We start from the raw sequence: 12,020 nt of genomic DNA, 5'->3' as shown, positions 1-12,020 counted from the left end.
CAGTGTTTCACAACAGCCTATCAGTAAACACATATTTCATCATCTTTATTAGCCATGTCAGTGTTTTGGAATCCGCCGAGGGAAGGCAAGTGTTTGGCGAACGGACTGGGAGGACGAGGCCGGCCCTTCGGCATTGTTTCACGCATTACTGGAACATTTCTCCTCCGTTCCAGTTGCTTCCTGTCTGAGAATGATCTGCGGTTGACCAGAAAGGTCCCGGAGTTCTTTGGGGTCAGGGTGAACAACATTAATCTGGGTCACATGGGCAATCAATCAATATAATGCACTGTAATTAATGTATGTATAATGTAATATGCAGGGCAGGAATTTAATGTAATGTGATTAATGTGATATGCAGGGCAGGCATTTAATGTAATGTGATTAATGTGATATGCAGGGCAGGCATTTCATGGAGGCCATGGCCGCCGTGCACCCTCGGTTTGGCTCTGTGCCCCTCAAAACAGACTCGACTACACACTGCTGCCCCATATGACTGAATCACGTTCTCCTCTGCCTCTTTCCTGTCAATACGGTGTTGCACACACCACCGTCTTTTGTTGAGATTCGGAATTCTTACTGGCCGAGTGGCCAACATCACGTTAAATACTGTGCACATACTGTGCCAGTGGTGGGTTCCATTTCAACATTTGTAAAGATACCCCGTTTATTGTGTTCAAGAAAAGTATCCATCAATCAACAACATGCACTTTGTGCATACTGCTTTTAAGTTGGACATTCCCCAGGATGTACCGCAGTCTGTGTTCATACGGTCTTCGCGGGGGAACTCGCCTCGATTAGCTGCATGTGCCCCATTCGAATGTGTGGCAAAATGTGACACCGAGTCAACGCAGCAGATTTCACGTAGAAGAAAGAGGCTTTCTTTCCCTCTGCAGCTGTGGCTGTGCTCGTTGGCAAAGTGGGCTGTCCACGAGAGGAATCCTGGCCGCAATCTGCAAAGCCCTCTCCAGCTTGAAGTTTGAACCCTTAGCTATGATGAATGAGCTAGAAATGCTGTAACTCATTTTTAAGTCCCTGCATGAGACTCTCCAGAGACGACTTTACAATATTCAACCAGAGTCTGGTTGAATATTATATGTCTCGGTTACCAGTCCCATTTTTGTGTAATTGACAGCACCTTGTCACCTGCTTCAGAACTGACTCGAAGCAGAGGTCAATGCAAGGAATTATTTAAAAAATAGGAAAAAAATTACGACGTCGAAATGAAATCCCCAGAAGCTACTGAAATGTCACCGTTCTATTTTCCAGACCCGAAAAACCTCCGAATTGCTATTTGTGAATCGGCGGGGTATCTGCTCTGAAACGTGAGGGAATGTCAACAGAGACATTAGGCGAGTGACTCAAAGCCCCGAGACAGTGATAAAATCGCTTCAATATATATACATTATTGAAGCTATCCTGTTTAAAATACAGAAAGCTGGATTAAAACTGGAGGTCTGTGTTTATGTGAAGCTGCCGTTCTCCTCCTGTCATAGCTGTGGTCAGCCACAGCATTCCTGCCACTGATACACTTTGAGTCATACGTGCCGCCGTACACGCAAGCCGCAAGACTTGACTGAAAAAGGCCCCATGCAGAAATAATGGTTTCATTCTCCCCAGATGAGCGCGTCGCTCAACCTCCCAGACATGTTGTAATATGAAAAGGTGGCGAGGACGTTTGTTTTCACGTATGGTATTTCAGATATACAGAACCACCACATCGCTCTGATCGGCTGTGAGTTTTACTGAAGAGGGGTCAAACGTTGAGAGAGCGAATCAGAATGACTTGGCCTGTTGATCACCATTTATAGCAAAGAGAGAGCTGTGGTTCTCAAAGTAACTTCTACTCCACTACATCTCAGAGGGAAAAGACTGTACTTTTACTCCACTGCGTTTATTTGAAAACTTTAGTTACTTTGTAGATTTAGATTATTATTACAAAACATACAGTAACCACTTCAGGGCTATATATACATTTCGGCCATTTGAAAATAGCCGATCTACAAGCTCACAATGGGCCGTGATGTGACACATTGTGAGCTTGTAGATCTGCTATTTTCAAAATATGTGTACATGCAGTGTACACATTTTAAAACTTGAAGTGGGACATTCTGCATAATGAGTACTTTTACTTTAGGTACATTTAAGTGCATTTTGTTGCCAATACTTTAATTTGTACTTACTCAAGTACATTTTGAATTCCGGACTTTCACTTGTAACGAAGTATTTCTATATTACAGTATTGATACTTTTACTTAAGTAAAACATTTGACAATACTTTTTCCGCCCGTAACTGAGTGTACGAAATACAAATGGAACCAAATGGACCCTTAAAGGCCTGTAACTCAGAGTGTACAAATGGAGGATCTTATCTGATAGGCTTGGCTTTTATTCCGTGGCGTAGAGAACACGAAGGGAAAACTTGACAACTGAATGTCGTGACGTTAAAGACAGTGTGGTTTTCCATTTGTGGACATATACGTACAACACATTTTCCAAGGTGGATAAAAAAAGCGAACGAATGACCAATTAATAGTTCACACATCTGTACGATGTTTGCTCCTCCATCCTAGGAGTCTTCATGTCACGGACCCCCACATTGACTTTCATCAGGCCATGGACTCAGGCCATGGATAAAATAACGCCTAAGGTGGCATTCACCCCAGAATGTTTTACTGCGATTAAAACGAATCCTGCTGCGTGTTGTCGGAAAGTGCGCTTCGTTTGACAGGTGTGAGCTCATTCGAATTCTGCTGCGGATCAAACAATCACATTCTAGTTTGCCTCGCTTCCAAGCGCATCTGACTTTGATTCACTGCAGGTATGAATGCAATCCGCATCAAATAAAGGAAATTGAGTATGAGGAGTATGAGGAGTAAACACAGTTGGAGACGGAGAGGGCATATTTTACGCAGCGCAAAGATGTCCCGCTACCGTGGATAGATGTGGTCAAATGAGGAGACCGCATAAAAACACTGCAGTGTACAGAATATTCTGTCTGTGCATAAACATGGAGCGCTGTCACTGTGTGTGGGGATCCGATTGGGGATTTTCTTCATCTCATTTAAATGATCTATAAACTGTAGCTAACATGGCATATCGCGCAAAATAAATGATGATCGAATCATCTATGGAAGTACGTATTGTAAACCATTGTAATTCATGTTGTGCTCCCATCTCCACTGTGCCACACATAGTGTACCATATTACTCTATGGTATGTACCGTCACTGGTCCAAAACAATTACAGTACCCCTGGACTGTTTTTTGTTCTTGGAATGCAGCTTTTTTCTTTGTTTCACATCTTACAATAAATGCACTGTCCGTCCGCCTGTCCGTCCGTCTACGTCCGTCTGTAATCCATGTAACTCGAGAACCGTTCGCCTCACTGACTTCAAATTTGACACCCGCGTTCCACACCACCACACGGAGTGCAGTAGCTGGCCTCAGATAGACGGTTGTCCAGAACTACCACAAAAGGCTCTGCTCAGGCTCTGCCAGTGGACCTAATGAGCTTATTTACCCTCACCTGTAGAATTCCCAGCCTCTGCCTCAGCCAATTGATTGCCATGGCAACCCACACCTGCCATTTGATTACTTAACCAGTCCACTTTTCACAGTCAGTTTGCACTCTTCAGACACGGGCAGAAAGACAGTTTAAAACGGGTGCTATGACAACGGGTATTGCATACTAGGTTCCCAACTTGGATACAGGCTATAGTGCGCCAGTGACCCCCAGATAGTAGTATTTAGAGCTTCAGTGCCTTACTCAAGGGTTCACCAAGGAAGTGAACTGGCAGCTCTCCCACCACCTGCCCACACTCCACATTGTTGTCCACACTGGACTTGAACCATGGCAACTCTCAGGTTCCCAGCCAGCCAAGTCCATATGGATGGACTGAGCTACCGTCGCTCCATGTGTAATGTGTGACGATGTTCCACCGTGGTGGTGCGTGTGTGAAAGGGTCGATGACTCGATGTGAATTACACTGTAGTTGGAAGACTAGAAAAGTGCTAATTGCAGTTCACTTACCATAAATCGTGCCAAGGACGACAAAATTGATATATATTTGGCCGCAGACCTCCATCTGAAAAGGTTTTGTGCCAGGGACCTGCAGAAGAGTAGAGTTGTGTTAAAAAAATATACTGTGTGTGTGTGTGTGTGTGTGTGTGTGTGTGTGTGTGTACAGTATATTCAACACTGCACTGCGACCTAGTATCTGCTATAGTTTTAAGTGGATGGTTGTGATGGTGAATTAAATAATTTAGCTGGGGACCCCCTGGTACCCACCCAAGGACCCCTGGGTCCTTTTTGCTACGAATGGTAAATATCTCATAAGGGTATTGAGTCATTCACATGCGATGAGACATTTTTATTTCTGTAATTCAACACTTTTATTCAATTGCTTTCCTTTACTCACATTCAGTGACATAAAGTGATTTTAGTGGCAAAGGTTCATGATTTAAATGTAATTTTTAGTATGGTGACAATATATCGTATCCACTCTCCGTATGATTAATGTGCATTTGAACAAAGCCGACTCCTTTTCATAGACAGACTTTCATAGACAGACACTGTTATACTTGTGTTACTAGGCAATATGGAGACACATACAACGGACCAGTGACTATGAAAATAATATTACACATAGGCTTGCTTTATGTCATGTTGATATGACAGGACTTCATGGGCATATATTATGACCGCTACCGCGTTTACAGTGATAATAAATATTACATGTCATGATAAGTATTTCTCTCAATGAAAATAGACATAAATGTTGGTATTGCTGGCAGCTATTTTGACTCTATTTAAGACTTATTAGAATTATACCCGTTCCTTTTTTGAGCGGTGCCTCCGCTCTATTACGGAGCTATGTCCGTCCGTCCCTATGTCTGTCTCTGTGTCTGTATGTATGTCAGAGCACGAAATAGCTGCAACACCTAAAGTGGCCAGTAGAGTACAGCACAGAGTAAAGTGGCACAGAGTACACTACAGTACGAGCCCTGGGCCGTTCCTGGGGCTCTGGATGTTCCGGGGACCCCCGCACAGTACACTACAATACAGTACAAAGCACAGTAGAGTACAGTAACTATAACTATGTATAGTTGCACCGCTCACTTCATACAGGTGTGATTTTTTTAAATTGTTTTAAACCCATCACATCCCACGAGGGAGCTTCAAGTTTAAGCTTCAGCCATGCAGCTGAGTGCTGCCCCGACAGAAGAGCACATGGGGGGGGGGGGGGGGGGGGGGGAGAGCAGTTAGGGGTATAATAGGCAATATATAGGGTCTTAATTGCTCAGGGACACTTTACTCAGAGCTGGAATCGTACCTGGGACACTGACTGACGTTATGCTGTCAAGTCAGTATACACACTATAGGCTATATCACGATTAACATGATTCACTACAGGTGTCTATAGTCACACCTAGCTCTGTGTCCAATGAGGACCATGTGTGACTCCTTAACCCAGCCATATCCCCCTCTCAAAGTGGCGTTCATGGGGACCCTCAGGGTCTTTACCCTTACAAGTCTGTAACTCTGAGAGTACAAAATTGAGGGTTCAAAATATTGAGAATGAATCCATGGAGGGACGGCCATAGTTGCAGCTTTACACCGCAGCACTGATTAGCTAGTATCGCAACGCAAGGCTACTGATTAGCTACACCTGGCCTACTATGGATTTGTCTATATGGAGACTGGGTTTCGATCCAAGGCCATTCACCAAAGACCACACAGCAGTTAAGAACTGCATGAAGCTACTAGATTACAGAGCAAAGAAAACGTACTATACAGCGTGATAAAAAAGACCTCACATTCAGTGCAACACCATTATCTGCAGAATTATACAATATACAAATACACACCCTCAGTAGTACTTGCATAGTACAAGACAAATTAAAATACGCACAGTGCATGTCCATTGTGTCCTCCCTAGAGTCCCTACTGTACAGAACTGTTCAAATTCCACTATGACCATTTGTATACTCTCAGAGTTAAGGGGATGCTCGCAATAAAACATTTGACAACCACTTCCCGTGCCGTAGTAAATCAGTGTCATAGACAATCTGGAGACTTGACATTCAGTATTGGGTCTTATGATCAAAATAAGAACATTGTAATGATGAAGAGAACATGTAGCCAAGTCTTTGCCATATTTGTCCATACGGACTGACCGCTGCCTGGCAGCCTTTCTCACTGTATAAGGCCCTTCCACACCAAGCAGTCGATCTTGTTCAGACTTAAAACTGTCAGATTGCAACAGACTAGCATTGCAACAGACTAGCATTTTTATTCAGCACAAACCAGTCAGCACAGACCCGGTCGCTTGTTTCACTCACAGAATTTGGCAACCTCTCTGTATCCCACAACGAAGACAAAACACAAGCATTTTTTCACTAGCTTTGCTTTGGAGTTGATCGATTGGTGTAGGAATTGAGAGTTGAGATTGAGAATATGGTATCTAGTTCACACTATACAGTAGTCAGCCCTGAAACATGACGAGCAGACTAGAGATCCACTGAGTGGAGTATATTACCCCCTCGTCAATACAACACGGATAGCGATTCCTGAGGTCGGCAACCGACCGAACCTACTCGGTTTTTTATCAACGTCGGATTCTGACGCGTCAGGAAGGCGATATCGGCGGCAAGTGACGGGAGCTTGTTGGCAGAAGTCTCCTGCCGACAAGCTCCCCGACGCTTTCAAACTGGCCGACCGTCCGTCTGTGCTGTCTGGAGCTGCCTTTAAGGGAACTTCACCCTTTATGGGAACTTCACCTTTTATACAACCTGCCACTCTCTCTCATGGCCATTTTGATCATGCCACTGCCTCGATCTGCCAATCGCAGGCAGAGCCAAAGCCACTGTGTCTGCTTTGACTGCCGTCCACGTCATTAGTTTTAGGGTGCAGCCATGGATGTGGTGGAGAGTGATTACCTACAGTAGCGACATCATTGTGAAGTACAGTTTCCCTGCCTTTAAAAAAATCTTTACTACATTAACTTCTAGTGCTGTAATGCATCAGACTTATGTATGTTACAAAACCTTAAAACAAACTCCATTCCGAGAAATGCATTTATGTTAGTGGCTGACCGCTTTTTGGCTTCAAGTTAATGCAGAAGATCCATTAGGGGTCCATTTTTACACTCTGAGTTAAATTAACTGGAATCAGGATTTTTGCAGTGTAGCATGTTATTCCACTACCTAAACCACAAGCACAAAAAAATTAACTTATAGCCAAATTGCTCCGTGTGTATCTTGGAATAATTGGAGGTTTGAATATGCGTTGGGGGAAAGACTTTACTGACATTTTGATTAAACGGAAGGAAAGGATCATTTTCTAGAGTACATTTCCCAAAGCTTAGTGAAAATCTTATGTAACATAACATGCATCCCATTATATTCTCACTCACTCCCGTAGTTACAAGTCTCCCATATCTTCAGTAGTCAGGCCAATGCCGAGGACATTTTGCACGATGCAATGTTTTATTATTTTATTTTTGGAATAACCCATGGAAAAAGAAGATTTTTTTTAATTATCCATTAAGACATGAAACTGATTTTACGAATGCCTTCTAAAGCAGTAGGCCTAGTTCTCAAATATTTTCCTGCTAAAGGACCCCCAAAATGATATGTATTTGGCCGCGTGCCCCCATCTGAAAGGGACCCCCACCAGACAAGAAGATTTGTGTTCAAAATTATTAACACTTTCAAATGTTAAAACATATAGCATATGTACAAGCTGGCAGCGCTGTGAGCTGTTCTAAACCAATGTTCTAAATCGTGGAAGAGTTTTCTGGAAAACTCAAATCTAAAATGACGGATGTTTTCCCGGTTTAAATGGGTTAAAAAGTGGATTTAACCCCATATCACGGTTTTATTTCAGTATACTCAGTTTCAGAAACTTTATACATCCACATATGATAACAGCATCCTAAGGTTAGCAAGGAATATCACCTCTAATACTAAGCATGTGTTGTATGGAGAATATAGGTTGCTACCTTCAGGAAGGAGATATGGTGTACCAGCATACAATAAGGTCAGACTAAAGAGGTCCTTTGTCTACCAGTCGACCTTGAGGCTTAATCAGGAGATGTAGTAGCCACAGGATAATCTAAGCGTGGATATTGCTCTTGTCTTTATGTATGTAAATTGTCTTGTTCTTTGTGTTGTATATGTGTTTCTGCATACTTGGCTGCTGTGTCGCAAGACAAATTTCAGTGTGAACTGACAATAAAGTACTATATCATATCATATCATACCACCAGAGGTTAGATCGGCCAAAAAAAATAATGTACTCAAATAAAAGTACTGTTATAAAAATGAAGTAGCGTAAAAGTAATCCAAATAATATAATAATATATCAATGTGGGGGTCCTTGAAGTTTGAGAACTAACTGTGTGTGTGATGGAGAGCTGGTGGATTCCATACAGCCCTATGATCCTCCACTGACAAGGCCAAACCACAAGCCTCCTCACACTCACCCCTCTGAAAGTCACGCCGCTAATACAACAGCCACGCTGCGCTCACGTGTCATTATTCAATCACAAAATATTATGTTTGAAATGATTAATGATGGAAAGGTAGTTCCTGGAATATCATAGGGAGCTATGTTGTTGTTTTGAGGCATCGATATGTAATTTAACCTCCTGGTAATGAAAGGGACTGCATTTTATATAGCACTTTTATACAAAGCGCTTTAAAATGTATTTCACATTCATCCATTCACACACACCGGCGGCAGAGGAAACCATGCCAGGCACTAGCTCTGGTCCATAGCTTTAATGCCGTCATTAGAGCTATGGGACTGTTCTCTTCCTCCTACGCTCGCATAAATGCAGACCAGCCTCTCGTCTGTAGCGTAAATATAAAGAACGTTTTACCTACTCACCAATACTAAAGCTTAGTGGACACACTCTGAGCCCCCCACCACACGTATAAAATGCACTTTTGCATAAAGGGGTTTTTTTTCACCGGAAGGAAAAATCTTGTCTATGAGATTTTCTCTTGGCAATATCGGTAGAGGGTGCAGTGGAGTAACTAAAAGTTTGGGGGTTTTTTTCGGTGGAAAAACAATCCCTTTTCTTCTGGCCAAAAAGTGCATTTTATACGTGGTGGGTGGCCACTGGCCACTAAGGAAAGTAGGCTTTCCAATTACACAAGCCGCCTTGTATTGGTGATTAGGTAGTCTGTATTTCATGCCAGGACAGGAAGCAAAGCGTGGCAGAGCCTTAATGCAACGGAAGCAAAGGGCATTAGGGCTATGGACCAGAGCTAGCCAGGCACTAACCTGCTCACCGGGATTAATTAGGGGTTCAGTATCTTGCTCAAGGAAACTTCGACGGATAGCAGGAAGAGATGAGAATCGAACCTGGAAACCTCGGATACCAAGACGGCCGCTCTACCTCCTGAGCCACTTCCGCAATGTAAATTTACACTAATGATGCACAAGTTAATATTCTGACCACTGGAGCTTCAGATAAATCCCTCTTTGAATTTGTATACCAGCAGCAGCAGCAGCAATGAACTTGAGAACATATCAGCAAGATTGCACTGTGTCAAAGGCTTGTGCTGCACTTTTGCACAATTTACGATTTAGTTATTTTAAACTCATATTTTCATTGCTCTCAAGTTGTGCCAGCCTTACATGAGAATCGGATCGTTTTTATTCTCCAGGGGATCATGTGTTTTTTATCCCTTATTAATCGCATTCTTGTGATTGGGCCATGAGTGACCCCCATAAAGTGGAAGGTAATGTGATCATAAAAAGATTAAGAACTTTGATGTTTCCTTTTCTTTGGAGTCTCAACCAAAACAATGGGACCGATCCAAAGAGTGGTGTCTTTTATTTTATTTTATCGAGGATCTATTTTTTATTGCAACCACATGATGGAAAAAACGTTGAATTCCAGTATTGTCTGAGAGTGAGGCTGGCTGGCATATTCCCCGAAAAGTTCAACAAACTATGGAATAGCTCCTAGGCCTCAGACGTTACGTGCTTGGAGACGACCTGGCCACGGACTTCAGATCTCTGCATTATTAATGAGACCTTAGGCCGACCACAGAGAATGTCCTGGATGATCAAGAAGACATGATCTAACTCTTTCAGCCTCTGCGGGTCCATCCGGTCGCAGGTTTGCACTTCCACTGCACAGCCTGAAGATCGCTTGGTAATCCCATCCAAGATGCTATTGTGGTCAATGTCAACCACCATAAAGGCCCCGCAGAGCTTTTAAAGAGTGAGACAATTCTCACTTTCAGTAAAAACAAAAATAATGCTTTTCAGCGTAGCACATGTTGGAACTATTAGCTTGATTATTTGAACAAATGCAAGTCAAATTCATCAGCTGTTTGATGCATAGCATTTCATGGTAGATGCATCTCTCTCTCTCTCTCTCTCTCTCTCCCCCCTCTGACTTGCATCTCCGAGGGCTCGCGCTCCAAGAGACTTTGAAGCTATCAGTATCCTTTAAGTGATTTAGCAGAAGGAAATCGGTTGTCTACAGAGGTGGTTGCGATGCAGAGGTAATGTGCTGCTTGCAAGGTTTCCATGATCACATGTTCAAATCACAATAAATATGCCTGGCAGTTTGAGCCACCGAAGGGCTGAGGTAAAGGAGTCTGAGATGCGAGCCACGTGCGTGTGTCATTTAGAGCAGTGCTCCACCTTTCCAGGCCGTGATCCCCCCCAAAATAATCATAATTGAACTGGGGACGCCCCAAAATAATCATAAATGAACTGGGGACCCCCCCAAATAATCATAATTGAACTGGGGACCCCCCAAAATAATCATAATTGAACTAGGGACCCCCCAAAAGTAATCATATTTGAACTAGGGACCCTCCCCACTACCACTTAGAATGTAGGAGTTGAGGCATTACATTCTGTTCTGACTCGGTTCCACAGAATATTGTTAAGATAGCAGATCTACAAGCTCACAACGCCTCAAGAATGCGAGGCGTAGAAATGCCCGTGGTGCTCTTGAGAAAAAGCTGCAGTATGCTGCCACCACCAGGGAGGATTTAGGGTCCTAGAACAAAAGGGGGGTCTTCCTATTCATTGTCCTCTTGGGAGCATCCCCTGCTTCCTGGAGACACATGGCCTCCACATGTGAAGCCCTGTAGGCCTGCATGGCACACTTAACCCCTTGAACCCTAGCCTCCCTGTTCCGGCCCGGGGTGAACTTTTCGTACACAGTACAGTAAAGTACACATGCGCTGTACAAGCTCATGTGTCTGTCACAATGCAACGCATTGTGAGCTTGTAGATCGGCTGTTTTTTGGGGGCTCTATACTTTGAGTATAGGCCTAGTGTTTAAGTGGTTACAGCAAGGCGGTGCAGAAAGTCGCTGAATTACTGTACCTATACACGGTCGAGTTAGCCGATCTACAAGCTCACACAGCGCGTCGCTTATTTTCGCCGGATGTTTGCCGCAGGACAGGGACGTTGGGTTCTTAACCGTCACCGAGTGTCGCTGAGTAGCCAGGCAGCCACGATGTGTGGAAACAAATACATGTACTGTAGATGTTTGTGTGCAGAACATGCAGCAAAGGAAAGGCACAAAACTACCCCCGCCTACCATAAAAGTTCCAGTTATAACAATGCCAGAAGAGCAGAAATATTTTCATTTAGAAACCGAATCTAGACAAATCAATTTGGCCAACACAACTAACTGTGGAAAATGTTGCTTGATGGGAGATCCTGTGTGAGCGGAGCTGTCTAAAGCATGAGTGTTAAGCCCACCTCAGATAACTTCTCCCCGTCTTTCCTCCGGCCTCTTGTTGTGTTGACAGTTGGCTGTAGGTGCTGCAGCTTGGAACCGCATGCATGCATGCTGCCGCTGCTGCTGTGGAGGTATAGAGAGGCAAGCATCAGCTTTTTCCATGTGGCCGACAGACATTCCGACACTCCATCTGCTTTTAATATATCCCCGTGTCCAGCTGTTTCAGGCTTCTCATACCCAGACCCTCTCTCTCTCTCTCCCTGATCATTCCAACCAGGCTGTAAATATGAATGGA

The 12,020-nt window shown here is 43.7% G+C and overlaps 1 protein-coding gene across 1 annotated transcript in view; it reads right to left on the bottom strand.

The window, feature by feature from the left end:
• Positions 1–11,771, bottom strand: part of LOC308329989 (KATNB1-like protein 1) — an 88,416-nt gene extending 76,645 nt beyond the window's left edge. The window contains exon 1 of the mRNA XM_080784576.1: positions 11,746–11,771. The gene's annotated coding sequence lies outside the window, so the exon portion shown is untranslated. The remainder of the gene's footprint in view (positions 1–11,745) is intronic.
• Positions 11,772–12,020: the final 249 nt, after the last annotated feature.

The sequence above is a fragment of the Protomyctophum bolini genome (genome assembly GCF_963924005.1).
Source record: "Protomyctophum bolini genome assembly, chromosome: 15".
Taxonomy (NCBI): domain Eukaryota; kingdom Metazoa; phylum Chordata; class Actinopteri; order Myctophiformes; family Myctophidae; genus Protomyctophum; species Protomyctophum bolini.
The sequence above is the reverse complement of the archived record's forward strand: the minus strand, read 5'-3'. Positions and strand labels throughout refer to the sequence as shown.